A 20,031-nucleotide genomic window follows, 5' to 3' on the forward strand; every position below is an offset into this window, starting at 1 on the left:
TTAGATTATTTCTCCATTAGCAATGCCATGTCAAATAAGCTGTGACAGCACTGATTTATCATGGGACTCAGAAGATTATCATACATTTAAGCAGGCAGAAACTGTCCTCAGAGTTACTTGCCTCCATCTCCAGTAATCCCCAAGGCATTCACTGGGCTCTACGAGCCAGGTGATCTCAAAAAGCTACAGAGAACTGGGGAGTTTGCGTGTGAGAAGTGCACTGAGCAGCTTGCTTGTACACATCTTGTACATTATAGATATTTATAAATCCATTAATTATTATTTTACCAGTCTACCCCTGGATACAAAGTCACAGCACATCAGTCACGTCACAGCCTTAGACATGTGTGTGCCCAGGACATGCAGCGCAGCATTGATGGCCGTGGTGGCAGGCTGGGGCTGGAGACATCCTGCACCCTTGGGAATTCTAGGAGGCAGAAGGCCACTCAGGCCCACGAGCCCCTGGACATGAACCCCAGCCCTTTTCCCTATGAAACAAAACTCAGCACCCCAATTTGCTGATGTCAGTTTGCAGGAGGTGCTTGGCACTGCCAGGGCAGCCCCAGTTGTAGGTGGTGGTAGCTTGGGTCTGGGAGCATCCTGTGCCTTTCAGAATTTTAGAGGCAAACTGTCCATGGTAGCACAAAGGAAGGGCACCAGGACAGCAAAGCCATGACACATTGCCAGCAAAGCTGGCATTTAGGCTGCTTAAATACAACTGAAGGGCTTGTTTTCCTTTTGGTTAGCAATAAATGTATGGATTATCACTTTCACATGAGTTAGTGGTGATGGGAGCTCTGTTTCTCCCCTTCACATTTCCATTAGAACCTGTTAGGTGAAACCTGGCCAGTGTCAAAGTTTTTTCAGGGACTTGGTACCAGACTCTAATGAAAAAAAACCCAAAACCACCAAACAAAGCCAAGCAAGTATCACATCAGTGAAACTATGAAAACAAAGAAATTCTTATATAAACTGAGAGGAGTCAGTGATAAAAGTACCTAATGTTGGGAAGGCTGGTAGGTTAGATATGATCCAGAATCAAGATTTTAAACTCACTGTACAGATATTGAACAGGTGAAAAGTGGTTACAGCCCCTTCACAGGGTTCAATAGTTGCAAAAGAACTGCAGGTTATCTATTGCATAACCTGCAGCAGGGGAGTTGGGAAAAAGTCTTTGAGGGCTATGTCATTGTGGAAATTTTGCTAAACAATCTATCTGTAAAGTTGATGACAGCAAAACCTTCCAGGCTTAAAGCAGCTATAGCACACAATTATTTTCTCACCCAGTTACCTATTTTTAAGTACTTGCTCCATGCACAAGTCCACTCCTGAAACAAGGAATACAAACCAGAAATCCTGCTGTGAACAAACATGATTAAAACCCACTGATTTTCATGTTTTGCTTTGGGTTTTTTTTTTTTTGTTTTTTTTTTTTTTTTAAGTTATCTCACTATGGTCCATGCAGTGTTTTTGCCACTATGTGTTATATAGCCAGTTTGGAGCAGAAATTGAAGAACTCATGACAAATTCTTAGTAGAGCTCTACAGTAAATTACTTGTTGTGAAGTTAATACAATTCATGCTTATATGATCTTTTTATTTTTATCTTCATTTTTCCCCACCCTACTATGTCTAGTCTAGCTCACCAGGCTCTATACACCTCCTTAAACCCTTTTGTATGCCACTGCCCTGCCCATGGCATTCCTTTTGTGCATGGTCAAGGCTTCAGTCTCATGAAACACAGCCAGTACCTACCAACTCTGATGAAAAGATCATTCCACAGACACACAAAGGCAAATGGCTTTGGACCCCCCACTAACATTAAAGAAAACCCAAGGAAGGAAAATTCAGGAGTTGGCAGAGCTAATTACATTTTCATAAGATGGATAAGATCTTAAAAATTCATAAGCATTGGAACACTTCTGTATTATGTGTTTGAGACCTCAGTCACACTTGCTATGATTAAAGAGTTCTGTGAAGAAAACAAAAACAACAAAAAAAGAGAGACAAAACCCACTCAGCCCCCTAAAGGATCAGGAGACATCTGCCAGTCACGGCATCTGGCATGGAAAAAACATTTTCATCTTGCCTGGATTTTGATTAAGCAAGATAAAGCTTCAAAAGCACAAGTAGTGCTATCTATTGGGCCTTGTTTTAAAACAAAGCTTTAGATGCAACCCTGTTGTCTCCAGATTGGCTTTTGCCTGCTACACAAAAATTGTACCAGTCCCATGGGAGTTGATGACATTAAAAAGTGATCAGAAAGCAAGGACACACTCTGAAAAACAGAAAAGCAGAACTTGAAAAGATGTTTAACATTTCTGGCAACAGTTACAGGTGCTGTAACCTTTTGATTTGGGGAGGTGGAAAATAAAGCTTGTTAAACATGAGAGCAGAACAATACCTGATTTACCAGGTACTAGGACATTTTCCTTGAATTTCACACCGCAATGAAAGGAGCCAGTTGTGAAATTTAGCACAGAATGAGGGTCAAGCATAGTGATAATTGGTGGTGCACCGCCGCTAATTGCTTAAACAGCATGAATGGATATCAAGAATTCCTTTAGAACACAGCTACTGCTTTACTATCCCACACAAATACCCCAGAGGAACAGGGATAAGTAACCCAGGTGTTGTCTTTCTTGCCATTTGTCTGCTCCAAGCCCTTCTCCACAACCACAATGCTTGCAGATGAGCCAGCTACAGATACAGCTGAACATTTTGACTTGGTTCAAACTGCTTGATCAGGTCTTACACCTTAATTTTGCTATGCCAGCTTTTCAGTAACTTAGCATACTACTGAGCTTTGCTTTCAGAACCTGGAAGAGGTGATTTTTGCTGGAGGATAGTACCATGACTTCACTGCTGGAAGAAAAGCTTTCATTGTTCAAGTTACTGGCACAATTTCATAGAGGTGAAGGCAGAAGATAAGCTCTCAGCAGAATTTTCGTTCAGGCACACATCCATATCTTTATCTGCCTTTGTCTGTGATTCACTTTTCAGCTCTTGAGTTTGGATTGCTTGAAAAGAATTCACCCCATTAAGGATTCAAATATTTGAAAGCTCCTATGTGAAAAGATTTCAACCCCTTAAGATTCACACCAGATCTGCATCAGACTTAAAATTATACTGGAAATAGTGTGGTGAACTGCCAAGAACAGAGAGCCAGTCCTCTTGGGTAAAAATTTGGATTTCTGTATCATGAGAAAAAGTGCTTAATGATTCTAGAATGCAGATTCACATGAACTGGTGAATCTAAGTGGTACAGGAAAAACTATGCAGAATAATAACCCTGTTTGTGTAGCAGTAGCAAGGCCAGCCTGGGTAATGATCTCCTAAGTTTGCTCTAGTCCAGGAAATTAGGCTGGTTCTGAAGCAGACACCACCACAGAAAGCAGAGTCAGTGAAACAGCACTGGGAGAGTTTTATGTCAGCAGCTACAAAGGATCAACATTTTTCTTTCAACTCAGAAATTTTAATCTACCAATAAAGAGAAAATCAACACTTGAAAGTTTTATTCCAGTAACAAAAAGTGACTGGGACACATTAGCTAAGGTCTGCCACAAATACCCTGGCAAACCATTCACCCTGACTTGGAGGAGATTTCAATCAACCAAATTTAACTATTTATTGAAATACACAGACTTAGTAGAAGAACCAGGCTATAGAAAGAGGTCTGCTCTTCCATCAGTAAAAGCCAAACTGTCAGCAGTAATGCAAAACAGGATTTACTAACATTTTAATGGCATTATCATTACAAAAGTATTTTCCCCCAACAAAAATTTAGGCTAAATTTGACAGCAAGAAGGTCTAGATTTGAAGTGTTTCCAGCTATCAAACTTAAGTGAAATCCCCATCTTGAAGTGTGGGAAGGCTGACAGAAGATACAGGATTCTGAGAGAACGGATTTCCTTAATCGCAATTGATAAGTTGATTGATTTAATACAATAGTATATCATCAGAAAAATATCAGGACAAAACCAAGCATGTAAAAAAAATTCCTCTACTTATAATTCTCAGATTCCTTTTTGCTCTGCACAGACAGCTGCTTCAGTCCCAGTCCCTCGCCATGCATGAGGGAGTACATGTGAATTACCTGTGCTGTGAGCCTGCCCTTTACTCTTTCATTCTTACCCTTTTTTCCCACTGGATATTCACTTCCCTTCCTTCCACCACTTACCCCAGGGATCCACCTAAATCAAGCTGCTTTTGTCTTTGGGGCTTCAGCCATCAAGTTCTTTTGACAAGTGTTTAGCAACTCCTGAAAGAAAAATCAGGCTGTGTTCTGTACATGTTTAGCTTACTTCTCTTGCCCAGAATACATTCTTGGGGACTGCAAAAGTCACTCAACAAATGGGATGGCAATGTGCAGCAGCTTTGAGCACTGATATTTAAGCACAGCTGGAGTGGCACTCAGTGCAATGCCTACTGGTGAAATTTGACTTTTGTGAGAGCCCTTCTTTGGATCTGGCTAGAAGAAACATTGAGCAACTCCAGTACATATAGACAAATTCAACAAGTTCAAGACTTCCTCTTACTTTGCTTGCTTAACCCATTAAAACAGGACATTCCAAATCATCAGGATCCAAATCAAACAGCCAGTTTTGCAGCATCACCCCAGAGAGCCCAGCACACATCCTGAAAAACTAGACAGTGACCCAAGGCACAAAACCCTCATAACAGGTTTCAAGCCTGATAATTCCCATAAACACATACTGCAGCAATGAAGTCACTACTACAGCTGTCCAAAACAGAAATATAACTGTATCCTTCAGAAGGGACCAGATGACAGCATCAAGCTAAAGTAACTCTTAATTACAAACAGTAAAAGCTAACAAACACACAACAATAAAATTCACTTATTTTATCCAAATTCTAAATCTTTGGTTTCCAGCTCAAGTCCAGGTGCTGTGTTTAGGTACATTCACGTGGTGTTTCATTGCTTGACCTTGATCATTCAGAACCCTATTTTGCTGCCAGGAGCAGATGCTGTAGAGATCAGGCCCTGGATCCACTTCTGCATCCAGGATGTACCAAAGGATCTCACTGCAGCCAAACAGCCAAGTGTTTTGTGCAGACAAGGACATGACACCAGTGCCTTTCCACAGTAAAAATCAGTGTCTAGGTAGTGAGGACCATTTAACCACCAGCACAAACTCCACCATTCACAGCTCACCAGAGAACCATTAAAGGAAAAGGAATCATTATATTTCCTTTTGAGACTGTTCCCAGACACAGAGGTCAGAAAGTTGTAACAATGCCTAGAAAAGATTATTGGTCAATATCACAAACTGCAGGCTTTTTGATATGTTTCCATTAAGGCTAACTTGAATACAGCTCTTCCTCTCCATCTTTATCAAGATATTGCTCCAGTAAACAACCACAATTTGCAATGTTGCCTTTTCATCGCAAAATACATCTATATAAGGGACTGGAAAAGAAATGCGGCTTCCCTATCCATTACAGAAATTGCAAACACTGCAACAGGTTCTACGTGCATCTGATTAAATGTGCAATATTTTATAACGCCTTGATGCTGTATCCATGTGACAATCATCACAAGTGATTGATTAAATGTGAGCAATAGAAATTTGTGCAAGTATTTGCATTTCACTTCTAACAGTTTTGGTGGCCGAATTGGTGAGCAAATATAATCAAAACAGGTCAAATCCTTAACACAAAAAACTATAATTTGTAAGAAATAACGCTAGCAGAATTATTTAAAAACTGCATTTGTTTTCCAGGTTATTTTCCAACTGGCAAGAGGAGCTACCACAACCTTCTCAGACATCAATACTGGCAGAGCCAAACAACACATCTAAGTCCTGCCACTGTTTAGAAAGGACAGAAAATGCTAAATGCTGTCAGGACCCCAAAGGTCCCATCCATGTACACTAACAGACTCTCACTCAGTTAAGTAACTTTTACTGCAATCAACCTTGACATTTAGAAAATTTAGGTTGTCAGTTCAGGATTTTGGGAATGCCTGCTCTTCATGTGCTGCTTTAGTGGCAACTGTACATCCTCTCAACTCCTATAAATCTTAGCTACAGGAATCTCCTGCTTCCCTGAGGAAACTTTAGTGAAGTTTTTCATAAAGACAGCATTCTGCAACAAAAGCTTTTCCAAACACAGGAGAACTTTTAGCCCTAACTTGACAGGTAAACTTACCTGTCTTTATCAAGAATCTTAGAGCCTATGTATTTACAGTCAAAATGGACTTATTACACACCAAAAAAAATTAAAATCAAGCCTTATAAGGCAAAGTAAATGGAAATTGATCAGTAAATATAGTGTGAATAAAGTAACTGATTCAAGATTAAACTTCTGCTTGTTTGCTCTCATCATAATAAAATCAAGATCTCAGTCTGAGGATAGATCCCAAGTCTTGTTGCAAAGTCATGCTCCAGTTGCTAAGATTAATTATGTATATCCAAACAACAAATGACAAGTTGTACAGCATACAGGAAGATTAATTAGTTACAAGCAGAACTTTTTACCTCCACAGAACTTACAACAGAAATAGTTTGAGCTATTTGGTGCCTGAATATGGCAGACAGCTTATTTCCTAAATGAAAGAGTATTTTCAGCTGTTAGTGAAGTAGATACAAGAAAAAAAATAAAGTTCAGTTACATTTCAGCTTCAAAAGGAGTCAGTGAAAGGGCCTTCAGCACAAATGTTGGAGTGGTATAATTTCTCAATGTAAGTACCAGAGAACTTGTCCCTGGAAAAAAGTTATAATCCATATTCTCCAGAAAAGATCTGTGAATCAGTGAAATCCTTATCTAGGACTATTTGACAATAGCTGTGAGGCAGATTACTAAAGGCAACATTTTCCAGATGAAACAGTCCTCTAATTAGAAATAAAGCACTTTTTTCTTCCTTTTTCAGAAAAGACTGCTGTAAGGCAAAACAATAGAAATGGCACCATCTGCTAATAATCCAATTAGAGATTTTCAAAGCACCAGCTAAAAAAGCTAGCTGGTAGGGATTTATTCTTCTAAACATATTTCTCAATTACACCACATGGATGTCCACATGCTTTCTAATTACACTCCATTTGGAAACTGCAAGAGTTCACAGGATCAAGGAGAAATCATATCATGGATAATGCAAAACATGACCTTTCCCCAGTTATGTTTGTTCCCTTGTGACAGAACTTCAGTGCTTTCCTATATTGCTCCATGATAGGTCTTAGTCAAACATGTCTCAGACATGACTTTTCACAGAATATTCTCCAGAATGACCCAGGATATGCCCTCTCTTCCCGCTTGGTTTATGGTCAGAATAATCAACAGATGCCAAAGAAACAGTAATTGTGACAAAACATTCTGAAATGCTGTCTTTAGGCAGCAGTTGCTCCCTAAAATTCAGGATTATTTGCCCAGAGATGGAAATTCAGCTAACTCTGTTTAGGTGGGACAGGTTTACCAATGCCAAACATATCACTGGCTCTTGGCTTCTTGTTGGCAATAACAAAAAACCCAAAAGCCAACCACCACCAATATTTGAATATGTCTTCAAAAGATACTGACAGGTTCAGTAAAACAGCTGAAAATTCCACATGAGATCCAATGTTCGGTTTCTGCCTTTCAGTAAAAACACTGCTTCAGCTTTATTGCTGAAGGCAGACAAAAAACTCTTCCAAGCTATAAAGTTCTGAATCTAAAGGTGATTTTATAGCAAAAAGAGATCTGCTAAAGGTAGCATTTGCCACGAAACCCTTCAACGGCAGCTAAGGTGTAAATCCTGTGTCCACCATAACTGCACTAGGTCCAAGTACTTTCCTTTCACTTCCCTATCTCCAGATTAGCTTCCAGACAAAAGTACCAAATATTATCGAAGGTCTGAGCTAACAAGCTTAACATGGTTTTACTGGGCCTTCAGAGGAACAAACTGCTAAACATTGGCCTCAGGGCCAATACTTCACTGAACAGCAGCTCTTGGAGAAACACCAAAGGCTCCACGTGGATTATGGGTGCACAAGGAATATCCAAATGCCCAAATCTGTGAGGACAGCAGAAAAACCTTAGGGCATTTGTGATCCTGCCCCAAGAACAAGCTCATTTCTGTTGTTCAGTAGAAAAAGCTAAAATGAAGCCTTTGGGGAGTGATTAATCCCCCAATACTGCCCACTGCACAGAGTCCATGAAAAATACTGATTTCTTCTTCACCTGTCTCTAGCACACCTGCAGTGTGGTGGAGCACAACTTCCTGGTAGATTAAAGAAAGTTTAGAATTTTACCACAGCAGGTCTCTTGTTGCTTTTTAACCCTCTTGAGTGTGTGCAGTGAGACCACTCGTGTGTTTGAACTTGTGTGGATCTTCCCAACTCATCCCTAAACTTGTTCCTTTACAGCAGCAGCACAAAGATCAGTGCAAACCAACAGCAGGCAAGATAAAATGTGAACTGACCTGAGTTTCATCAACTCCTGATGATGATAATGTAACTTCACTGACTAACATACAATAAAATATTCTGCAATTACACCCAGAGATTCCCGAATTCCTAATAAATGCAATAATTCAGTCACAATCTCAAGCAATCTATTGACCTAATGAGCAACCCCTTAGCCAATATATGAGGTCATCATGAAATTTCAGTACCAAGAGCCATCTCCATGGCATGTCACCAAGGTCACACTTGATGGACAGCTATCATCTCTGTTTCTGGCATGCAGTTGAAAGAAAAAGATCTTTCTGAGCAGTTCCATTTCAACTTTATTCACTTTATTTTCAGAGAAAATGAAATGGTGCCATAGCACAACATTTTAATGCAATTCATCTATTTAGTGATAAGCAAATAGCTATTCTATGAAATGTGATCTCATAATACTCAATTCAGGATTTGACTGCTGTTTTCACACCAAGCTATATAAGCAAGGAAAAGCTTATATTACAGTACTGTATTACAGTACACACAGATTTCTGACAAAAATTTCAGGATTTGACTGCTGTTTTCACACCAAGCTATATAAGCAAGGAAAAGCACAGTACACACAGATTTCTGACAAAAACATACCTCAACTGGAATAACAAAAAAAACACCTGCAGCACAAAGCCACTGGATATTTAATATGGTTTCTTAGCCCTGCTTGTATATTTAATATTGAAAAATAAGTTGTGGGGATTTTTAATGAGGTATGTCAATGCTTGATTAAAAGATCCATTTTCACAAGTGTTTTACTTCCATGTTAGTTACTAGAGCCACATCACTTTCTGTAGAATAAATAAACAAACAATCTGAGGCAGAGGACAGCTGAGCTGCTGCTTCAGTTGGTGATTATTTCCATGTTGACTGGCAAACCCATGCACTTCACTTGTGAAGGTCATTGAAAACATCACTGGTAGTGAGTGAACCCTTTAAACAGACTGGGATACAAACCTCAGCTTCCATTCAGCATCCTTCATTTTACAGCTCTTGAAAAGTAGAAGTTTCATTTCCCACCCTTAGTACCTACATTCAACAAAGCGTTGTACTGAAAATTGGAGTGGGCAGACTGTCAGAATGAACTGATCCCTAATACTTCAGAATTGCAGAAATATAAACATCATGTAGGACTCCAGCAACACTACTGAAGAGATCTCCAGCCTGTGCATAAGCACAGCTGTTCATTAACTTTTTGTTAATGAAAAGTTAACAGTGTGGTGTAAAAACACACAGCAACAAGCTACTAAAAGTATTAACAAATAGGTTTGCTAATACAAGCACTGTACTCAGTGTTAGCACAATATTTCCCAGCTTGGTGCTAAAGCTAATCCAGATTTACACATGGATTTTGCTCATTCCAAGTTGTTGGAACTCTGGATGCTGAGAATTTTAAACTTTCTGTGTTGAAAGGCACAGACCCTCAAGAGAATACTATATTTGACCTGAGGCCATGGACAAGGCTTCAAAATTGAATGATAGCACTGGAATTATGTGTGTGTGGTTTGATGGAAGTGTCAATATCACATGGTGGAAAACTTAGAGTTTAAGGTTTTAGAATATAGTAACACACACAAGGCTAAAATGGAGGTTTTAGGGTGGTGGCTGGTCCTTCTTCACCACCTTCTTCAAGGGTTTGGGTGGTATTTTGTAATTGTCTAGAAAAGCCCACATTGTGGGACATGAGTGATTAGTTATTGGATTAAAAGTAAAAAATAATTTAGGTGTCATTTCTTAATTAGATAGTTTTTCCTTAAAATACCTTGTATAGGTAGATAAGGGGCCATTTTGGAGCTTGTTAGTGAAACGCTGTAGAACTCACAGCTGGTAAGACTGGGATATAGATAAGAAAAAATAAACATCTGAGCCTGAACAAAAAAATACCATCTCAAGCACTTTCAATCCCAACCCTAACAGAGGCAGAAAAAGAAGATGAAGAATTGACATAATGTCCCAAATGCCTACAAAATAAAGTGTATCTTCCTTATTCCAAACAGCTGTCTTTTGAAGACTGTTTCAGAGACAGTTTCTGTACCTAAAAAACTTTAAGAAATGATGAATGGTAACTTAAATATAAATTCTCCTCTCATTCACTCTCCACTGTAATCTAATTGTTAATAACCTGAATGCCTTTCCCTGACAAGTCTGCTATATTGATACCTTTTAGGTCTTCTGCTCTTCTACCCTCAAGAACAAAATCATGTTTCTAATGAAGCTAAAAACCAGCTGTTTTCTGCTTTGATTTTTTTTTACTTGCTTTACTCACCTGCAAATCCAGAAGCAAGATGACTACATGCAGAGACAGAGGAGGCAGCTCTAAGAGATAACACAACCTCTGTGCTGGATATTAGCTGCCCATAATGGGCTAAAAAAAATTTAAAAAATCAGCAAACAAGAAATTGTCTGGCAGCCATCTTCCATCAGGATGTGACTGTACTAAAGGCTGAGATCTTTAGAACTCCTGAGGAGAGGCAGGTGCTCAACATGTAACTGTCTCAAAGAGTTCATTTGTTTGAAGATGTCAGCCAAGAAGATTAAACCCAATGTGCTCCAATTCATTTTAATTCATATTCTGTTGGAAGGAGCATTAATTGCATAAACTTTTGCCAGTTTTCTGCCTAAAACTTAGCTCATTTCGTTCTAGTCCCCTGAAGGAAAAGCAGGAATAAGTAGCTATCATTACAAAGGTGTATAAGGAGTCAGCACAAGTGCTCTCCAAGGAAGGAAAACTTGTGGTAAACAACTGACTCAGGGGATCAGTCTTCCTGCTCTGCCCAGCACATGAAAAGTTTGCCTAAGGAAAAGCCTTAATTTGGGCTTGCTTCCTCAAACTGGGAAGCAACCGCCAAAACTGCTTCTGCTAGACATCAAAAAAAAAAAAAAAAATTGCTTTATATAAGTGACCGTTAAAATCTTCATGTTAAAATCTGCTAAGTGTGTAAAAACCAGCCTCAGCAGAAGACATTAGGTAATGAGTGTCTGCTGGAATTAATTACAGGACTTGCACACTTTTCCCCCCAGAAGTGATGGGAGTTTTCTGATGAGCAGCTTCCAGGCTGGGCACTGGAAGCAGCCAAATGAATCATCTCTTCCCCTAAACCTGGCAATTGATGACTATTCTTTGACATCAGGGTTTAATTAGTTTTTGCTTTCAAAGCCAGTGCACAGCGCAGCATTCACTGCCACAGAAACCCAAAGAAGCAATGAAGACCTAAACTCCTCATTTCAGCAGCTGTCACTGCCTGGTACAAATAAGTCTTTTTTAGATGTACCTCTTGGAAGCATCCTTACACACCAACGAAGTCACAGTATCAGAAGTACCCTCTGCCTCTTGCATAAGAACAGCTTTTGGGAATAGCCTTCATGGTAATTCCAAATAAAACCTGTTTCAGTCTAACTTTTGTCACAAGGCTATGACACTTCATGAAACAACACTTTAGGACCAAGCACATCTCTAAAAAAAATAAAAAAAAACAGCTGCAGTTAAAGTTCACAAGAGATGGATATTAAAGGCCCAGCTTACTGTCTGTAAAGATTAAAGCTTTAATCTCCAATTTTGATAACCTTGCCTTTTAATTAATTATGCAAATAAAAAAACAATACTTTACATCACTGAACAGACCTCAAGGCAAAATAAAGGCTTTAATTCCTGTGAAAGTCAACTTTATTATCCTGTACTTTTTGTAAGACAACAGCAAAAAGCAGCAATTGTTTCTGCTATACAAAACATATTTTTTCTTTTTTCTCCCTCCTTTTTTTATATATTCTTGCAACTCCAAGGCAGATCAGAAAAGATCAGATTAGTCTGTGAATATGTTTTGGAACAAATCAATGGCAGATAAATTATTGTCTGATTACACATGTGAACCCTGAGCACAAAACAAAGCATTACTCAGCTCACATAAAATATTTACATAACACAACCCTCAAAACCTCTGAGCTGCTATTGCTGAAGCCTGAATTCACTTAAAACATCATTAGAATATAAAATCCAAGGGAAAAAATTTCTAATAACTGTATGTGGTATATAATTATTTACTGTGAAAAAAACACTACCTGCTTTGTATTGTGATTTAGACTTGATTGAATGATTTGTGGGAAATGATACAGCAGTGAAGCAAAGCTTAGAAAGATGTGATAAGGAAAAAAAAACACATTATCTTCATAATCAGTCATTCAATCAGCAAGGAATTGTTCCAGTTACATGACCCTGTATCATGATTAAAGCTAATCATGGTTAGTGGTAAATTAAATTAAGTCACTGAGGAACTACAGAAATCTCTCACTAAAATTGTTGAAGGGGCAACCAGGCAAGAACAGGAAAGAGCCAACACAATGGCCAAGCCTTTCAGTTGCAGTATCAAAGTTGATGGAGAAATTAAATATGCAATTGAATTGATACAAGAAAATAAACAGTACCAATTCTGATCCACCCTGCCATATTTTCACAGCAGAGAGGGAAAACATTTTCACAGCACAAGGGACAAACACAGCCTTCAACTTGAGGTGCAAACCACACTGAGCTTCAGTTACTTGGGGAAAGCACACCTCTCTCACCATCTTGGACAGATGATGCACTGTGCAGCAAAAAATGGCACATTCCGTGCTTTCCTCATGATTTCATCTGGTTCAGCAGCATTTAAACTGCAGTAAGAATTCAGCTGGCAATTCTTCTGTATGAAGTAACAGGTTCTTTTTTTACAAATTTTTTTTGAAAAGAAACATGATTTAACTTCATTCCTATTAGTGGTCTCTCCATGAAAAACTTTATTAGAAGACTTTCTCTCTGAAGTTACTGAAAGCTGAGTAGCACAGAACTACACAGGCAGAGCAGTCTTACCCCGCTCAACCCTGAATAATAAAATACAATAAATTAGAGTCTAAAGGCAAGGCACAAACCTGCCATAACAACACCTATTCTAAATAATTCCCCAGATACAACAAATACCATGGCATTAGAAGGGACTACAACTGTAACTAAATATCATTAATGCAAACCTCATAATCAGCAGATATAAAAATCTCTGCTAATGAGAAAATAAAAAGTTTTGATGAGACACTGTAAGTCCAGTGGAACTTGTATTCTAGTTTTAGATCACTCACAAGAAATGGGGACAGACAAAGCCCAACTGAGCAGGCAGCCTTCCTGTAGGAATCCATCCCTCTCTCTCCTCCTCCCTCATTTCCTAACCAAGTTCCCTGCATTGGACACATCAGATCACAGAACAGGTCTCTGCTATTTTACCAGTCAAAATACCTTGCCTGCTGTTAACCTTAATCCATAAGCCTTCTTCATAACCCCTTTGAATATGAAGCCATGTCTAAGAGAAGTCAAGATCAGTAATTGCCAACATTTATCACAGTATCAAAGAAAATCTGACCTTTTCACTTGGATAAGGACAGTGTCACCCTGTGGTTCATTACTCAAATCAGCAATGTGTTTTAAAATTGCCATTTTCAGAAGTATTTCTGAAGTCCTATTACTCATCTAAACATGATAATTTAAACAAAAGCCAGATCCCAGCTGCTCAAATCAGCACACACAATTTAAAACAGATCCTGAGACTACAAAGGCATTCTGCATACCACAGGAAAAAATAGAGGCTTACTATAATTTTAATATTACTACTCTTTGATATAATCAGTGTGAAAAAATCTGTTAACAATTAAAATATAAAGAGCATTCGACCTTAAATGCCTAACAGAAGTTAACTGTGTCCTCATTGCTATTATCATGAATAAACAGTTATTTAATGAAGACATGCATAAGTATCCTAATTTGTAGTTCATGGTTTAGTATGGGAATATTGCTGCTAAAGATCAAATAGCCAAAGCTTTTCACTGTGCTGCTTAGATACCCTTGAAAAGGCACCTTCAGTGCTCTGTTTTGACCACCTGAGAAAGGCTGCAGTGCCTGTCACAGGATTATGACCACACTTAGGGCTTGCCAAGACTATTAAGAAGTTCAACAAATAGCTTCAAAACACAAATATGTGGGGTTTTTAAATTTAGTACTACCCAAGATAAAAATATAACAAAAGCAATAGGCAAATATTTCAAAAGTTATAAAACGTAATGAAATAAAGTTGAAATTAGCCCTTTGATAGTATTATTGCCCAGCTACCCAGAGTACACCATAGTTTATAAGGAGCATGGGAGAACCCAAGTAAATCCCTACATTCTCACTTCATTTTTCTATTACACCCATTTATACTTGAACTACTCTTTCACCTTACTCATCACTAGTAAGAATCTAACAAGAGCTGCTTCCCTTCACACTGAATTAATTAGCACAACGTAGCACCCCAGCAATTTATCTTAAGCCATTCTATAATGGGGCAGACTCAGTCCACCAAAAATTGGCCCTGAGTGCTGAATTATGTGGTTATTTTGCTGCTCTCCTAATTGTGAGTCAATAGTTAGAAGCAATATCATAAGAAGAGTGTTTTAGTGCTCAGACCTATTCACATTCCTCCTTAATTTAAGGAAACATCTACGAGCCATTGCTGCTGAGATTTTCTATGAGAATTTGCTCCAAGTCACACTGGCATTTTTTAGTTAATGTTGCCCAAGTTAAGACTTAAACAAGAACATGCGTGCAACTTGATATTTTAGCAGGATTGGTATAGGGTGATAAGTTTGCTCAAGAGGTACTTCTAAACCTAAAAACTTCAGGTGAATCCACCTAAGTCTGAGTAGATTATCCAGGCTGAGTTTGGCTAAAGCAAGATTTTGCAAAGTTTGACACACTGCTTCTCATCAAATGCCACACTAAGTTCCCTCTCTGGGAAGCTTTTTGGAGCACATATTTTAGGTCATTCAATAGCACAATTTGTCTGTGGAAACAGATCAGTTCTATTATTAAGTACCAAAATCACAGACACAAAGCAGTAAATATGGTTCCAGACCATCTTCACTGAGGCATTTTGTGAGATCTTGCACTCGAGATGAAATAGCTTTATATTTTGAGATACAGCATGAATATTTAACAATGAAATAAAAGCCAATTGTGTTTAGAATTAAAACTAGGCTCTAAGCTGTGGATCTGCCAGTAAAGCTATTAATTAGTATAATTACATAGAAAATGAATCTGGGATTCTTGATGTCAGAATATTTTACCATGCTAAGCAAATAGAAAGAACAAGCAACATATTTAAATGATTAGACCCTTCTGTTTCATCTCTCCAAACTGCCCCATTTTATTTAATCATGTTCACTTCATTGCTTTTATTTTTCATCTTGCATTCAAAAGTAAGTATAAGGGGAAAACAATTACACTAAGGAAAAAAAAAATCAAAACCACCACAAAAAGGCGGGGGGGTGGGAGAGGGGGGGTGGTGTTTGGTTTTTAACAAACATTTTCCAGAAGCTTTGGAAAAAAATATCTGCTTTGTGGTGAGACTTAACAGGTCAGGGCATTTTAGCCCAGCAGTCCCAGAATGAGACTGGCCAGCCCTGTGGGTAAAGATGGAGCTGGAGACTGGCAGGGAAGCAGCAGCTGAAGACAGAACTGGTGCCTACAGGCCTGAAAACTCCCTGAAAGCCATCAAACTCTGCATCTGCTACTTCTGTATAGAACCAGACACTGTTAATTTAGTTAACTCCTAAAGCAGCAACTTCTACCTGATTTAGGTGGTTTCATGACATGTTATACAGCTCTACAGTCAGAGCAGAACTGCTTCACCCCAAACAGGACCAGCCAAGCTCCCTCAAGAAGAAGAAAGCATCCCCTAGGTTTAGGTGATAAATGGTTTGAGTTCACCCTTCAAGGGGGATGGAGTAGGACAGAGTTTGGGGTGAAAATTAAAATCAAGAGTTTTGATAAAAACGTAATTGTTAAAAGCAGCCTTAAAAAATGGAAACCTAGAAGGGAAACAAAGCTGAAGAATTCATTACTCTCTTATTACAACTTACAATAAATATACTCAACCACAGAGTAATACTTCAAAAACACAATAGCAGCTAAGTACTCTACAGTTGCATCTTTTAATTTCTGTAGAGCAACAGACTCTACCTAAGGAAATATAACTGATAATTTTTAATGCATTTCCATAAAATACTATTTATGGAGGATCTAAATTAAGCCATGGCCATTATTAATAAAACCACTGTTACAAATAGCATAAGATACAGATAACTTATAACAATCTTAGCTTGAATATTTCATGACACCATCTTCTAATAGAAACTGACCTCAAAAGTAAAATACACTTTTTAAGCCATTGAATATTGTTGCAGTGAACTTTTAACTTAATAGATTTTTAAAAATTTAATACATTTCACTTTCCTTTTTTGTTTCAAATTCTTTATTGTTGTAAGCATCAAATATATACACCAATAACTAGCACTTTCAATGTTCCATAATAGATTTTTTTAAAAATCCATGGAACACAAGTTTACAAGAACTCCAATACAGTCATACCATACCACATTTTAAAATACTTGGTTTAGCTTAAGAAAAAGCTAAACCAAGAAGGGTCTGCACTTTAACATATTTCACACAAATAAACGCTACATATTTTCACAAAAGAGATATTAGAAAAAAAAAATTACCTTGCTTTTTGTAACCACCAACACAGCACACCTAAACTATCACACTTTTAAGGGAAATCAGGCTCTTTCAAAACAGCCCTGAAACGAGCTCCAGGTGAAAGCTATTGATGGCAAAATAGCTAATGACCTCCAGCTGGCAAAGCTGATTAAACTTTTTACTCAATTTGATTAGAAATTCACAGTGACTGTGCTAAAGTTATCATCCCCTGTGTAGCTGATGATCTGGATGAAATTTAATCCCATTAAAATTCAAGACCATCCCTTTGTCCAACTGTTTAGCGGGAGGGGAGGGGAAAGTGCAGCCATGGCAATTAATTTGAACAATATCTTCGCTCCAAAGGAGCTATATTTGCTGATGAGGGAATTTCTCCCGTTAATATTTGCTGCCTCGGGTTCCCCGCGCTCGGCTCCCGGGCCGGGCCGGGAAGCGGCAGCGGGAGCCGCAATGGCGCGGGACGGCCGCCAGGTGGGGCTGGAGACCGCGGAGCCGCGGCACAGATATTAGCTGCCGGGAATGAAAACCGGGAATGAAAACCTGCGGCAAAGGCAGCGCCGGGTGCGTCACTGACTGCGTTAGAGTCCGCTATCAGCGGGCACGGAAAAACCCGCACGTAAACTGCAGTCATTTATAAGGCGTTTCAGAGAATGGTAGTGTTTGGGTTAGTTGGTGGTTGTGCAATCAGAAGTGCTGGTGCCTATATGAATATTTTTCCCGCACGTAAACTGCAGTCATTTATAAGGCGTTTCAGAGAATGGTAGTTGTTTGGGTTAGTTGGTGGCTGTGCAATCAGAAGTGCTGGTGATGGTGCCTATATGAATATTTTATATCACAAAATGTGGCTTTTATGTGTTCATTTGATGCTGCTGCCAGAGGAGAGCAGCATTTGTACACTGAATTAGCTAGATATCAGTGCAACAAATTGAATGTGAACTTGTGTCAAGTAAACTCAAAATATGAGGAAAAAAGGGGTGTGGGCTGTGACCCACCATTGTGGTAATATTGGATATCTGCATTTATGCGGGGTGTAAAGTTCGAGTGGCTGAGAGAGTGTTAAAAGAAAAGTTAAAATAGCTTTGAGTCACCCTACACTCCTGCTTCTACTGCACGTGGATTTGGGAACCTTGTTCTGGGACTGACTGATGGCTTGAGTGATCAGAAACGAACCAACAACAAAATCAACTCCCTGAGGGTATCAGAAAACTTGCATTGTTATTTTGTTGTTTTTAGCAACATCTTGCAATTGTGACTTTAACCCTGGGTATTTGGAAAATACTAAAGATGCATCAAATTTTACCCTTTCTTTTAAGAATATATTGCACACTGAAGCAAGTATATTTTCATAACTGGGTTCCTCAATTACATAAATCCAGGAAGCTGATTGTGAGGCTCGTGTCCCATTCCAACAAGCAATAAAAACATAACCAATCTAAATAAAAGTAATGGAAAGTTTTCATAAGGAAATTACAAAGCTGAGAGTTTGTTTTTGTAACTCTCGCACCTGTTTGATAGGTTTTGCAGTGATCAAACCTGGGTTTTTACATGTGGCCACAGAAGGCTGTTTAAGGTCAGACTGGTGAGAAAAATGCTGAGTAAAGTTGTGTTTTGCTAAGATGACTGAAATAGCGAGATGGAGTGATTTGGATGAGGTCAGTGTCTAATAGTTTAGAGAGGATTAGAAACAGTCACTGGCCCTCAATCTGTTGCTGTAATTACTGAGCTACCCAAGTTCCACACGGAACAACTCAGGTATTGGTATTACAGCTCTTGGTATTCACAGTAATTAATTAAAACATATTAGTGTTCTGGCTTCTGCTTAATGGAAGGTGAAAGTGTCCCATCTCAAAAAAAAACCCAGAACATTTTCATATTTACCTGCTGAAAAATCTGGATAGAGTTGAACCTGGGTTTTTACAAAGCTGCACTAGTAAATAACATGGCTTCAAGTTGTGCAGCTTTAAGTGTTCTTAAATAATGAAGAGCAAGAACATGTAAAAACAAACAAACAAATAAAGCACACTCTAATGCCCCAGTTAGTTTTTCTTGTGGTGAAGCCTGGGTCAGCTGTGCCATAGCGAGGGGTAGCAACCAGCACTTCTCACCAGACTCCGTGGGTCAGTAAAACATTTGTCAGCTCGTATGCTACCCTGAGCAATTAGCAGGGAAAGACCAAGAGGCTTTTTTAAACTCATCGGGTTTTATGCAGATAAAAGCAACAAGCCTCCTCCTCAGGGGAAAAAAATAACCCACCAACACATTTACTTGCTGCAATTAATCCCTTACTCATGTGGAATTCTTGCCTGCTGGTAGAGAAGACTCACAAACCATGGATTTCCATTTTATACAGGGTCAGCAGTGCACAGGTTTAGTTAAGAGTGCTGATACAAAATGTCAATAAACAAAATATGCAAATCCACACTTAAAAAACATCTATGCTTCAGTAGCTACAGGATTTGTAGAATCTCTAAAGGGCAGTGGTTGCTGTTGGGATTGGAAGCAGCGGAAAAAATATTCCTACCAGTAAATTTACGGTTACAGTAGCAAGCTAGGGACTAAAATATAACCTAAGCTGAAAAGAAACATGAAAAGTGACAGTCCTGTCATAGATAAGTAGGACCAAAGTACTTTGTTTCCATAAAGCCATATTCACCACAGCCACTGGACGTAATGACCTTGTCATTCCATGTCCTTAGAGCCTCTTAGCGTGAACTCCAGCCTCAAAGCTAGGGAATGCTGGTGTGTATCAGAGTTAGACATTGTAAGAGCAGGGAGTGCTCCCGCAGCGCTCTGGCAAGGTGGTCACTGCGCCTGGCAGACTGCTGACAGCTTGTTGGCAACCCGTGCCTCACTTTCTGTTCACAGGTTGTAGATAGGGTCTGTAAAACCGTCCCAGGGATCGCCATTTAGCAAAGGGAAGAGAACAGGTCTGAAGGTAACGGATTGTTTACATCATCAATTAGTTACTTTGCATCTAAGCTCCCAACTCTGTTTTAAAGCATAAATGAAAATTCTAAGCTGAGGAAAATATTATGGAGTTTGCTAAAATATTTCA

Source organism: Pyrgilauda ruficollis, unplaced genomic scaffold (assembly GCF_017590135.1).
Source record: "Pyrgilauda ruficollis isolate IOZ18807 unplaced genomic scaffold, ASM1759013v1 scaffold86, whole genome shotgun sequence".
Classification (NCBI taxonomy): Eukaryota; Metazoa; Chordata; class Aves; order Passeriformes; family Passeridae; genus Pyrgilauda; species Pyrgilauda ruficollis.